Source organism: Galeopterus variegatus, unplaced genomic scaffold (genome assembly GCF_000696425.1).
Source record: "Galeopterus variegatus unplaced genomic scaffold, G_variegatus-3.0.2 Scaffold3346, whole genome shotgun sequence".
NCBI lineage: Eukaryota > Metazoa > Chordata > Mammalia > Dermoptera > Cynocephalidae > Galeopterus > Galeopterus variegatus.
Window position 1 is genome coordinate 10118 of NW_007729457.1, and position 1222 is coordinate 11339.

A 1222-nucleotide genomic window follows, 5' to 3' on the forward strand; every position below is an offset into this window, starting at 1 on the left:
AGAAATTTTTATAGGTTCTACCTGGAAAAGTGAGCTTCTCGTGGCTGGAAGTTCCCCAAAGATTGCAAGTCTGTTTAAAAGTTTTAGAAAGCCAATTATAGGTTCTACCTGGAAAAGTGAGCTTCTCGTGGCTGGAAGTTCCCCAAAGATTGCAAGTGTGTTTAAAAGTTTTAGAAAGCCAAATATATATATATATATAAAATATATAAATAAATATATATATAAATATATAAATATATATATATATATATATATTTCATATATATATATATGAAAGCCAAATATATATACATATACAAATATATATACATATATATATGAATGAATGAAAAATGTCTACACGGTGTGAAATATACACTCCCCTCCCCCTTCACCCATGTATTCCTTTTTACAGGAGAAGGACACACATCAGCATTTTTGTTTCTAGCTTCAGGGGAGAGACCAAAATAGAGTAGAATTTAGCATGAGAAAGCTTCTTCCCAGCACTCATCTTAGAACATTCTGGGAGACAGGGTGAGCCTAAAACACCACAGCAAGCAGAATAGAGAGTAGGGCTTGGGGTAGAGGGGAGCAAGGGCAGGGTGCACCACAGCTTCTTTCAGTGAATTCGATTCTTGTCCCCACTATTGCACAGATACAATTTGCTCCATTATTTTGCACTTACTCTGGCATTTTCATGTGTTCCTCTTTCTGAACACAGGCATGCCTGAACCATTGCATTATAGGAGAAGGATGGTGCAGACTGGAAAGGGCTAAAATATAGAAACAGAACCTCCCACCAGAGTGCAGCTGTTGTATCAGAGCCAGGTACAGGTGGTGTAACCCAGACCAGCAGAGAGGCTGTGGGTACAGACAGTGGGGATGATATAGTGTATGCATGTGTGTGTGGTGAAATCAGACATAATGCATCTAGGGACCCCACATACATAACCCCTTACTGCTCTCAACAATTCTAGAACGTGGGTGGGTGTGGTTAAAAAGCAGCAACTGGTGGAGGTCCAGGAAATGGGCCTCAAGAGTGCACCAGGTAAATTGGTCAGCACATAGCAGGGCCCAGTCAGCCACTGAGAAGGGTCCAGAAGACAGGACTGGGGCCGGCCCGGTGGTGCACTGCTACAGTGCGCCGCTTGGGAGCGCGGTGGTGCTCCCGCCGAGGGTTCGGATCCCACATACAGACCGGTTCCCGCTCACTGGCTGAGCGAGGTGCGGGCGCGGCGCCGAG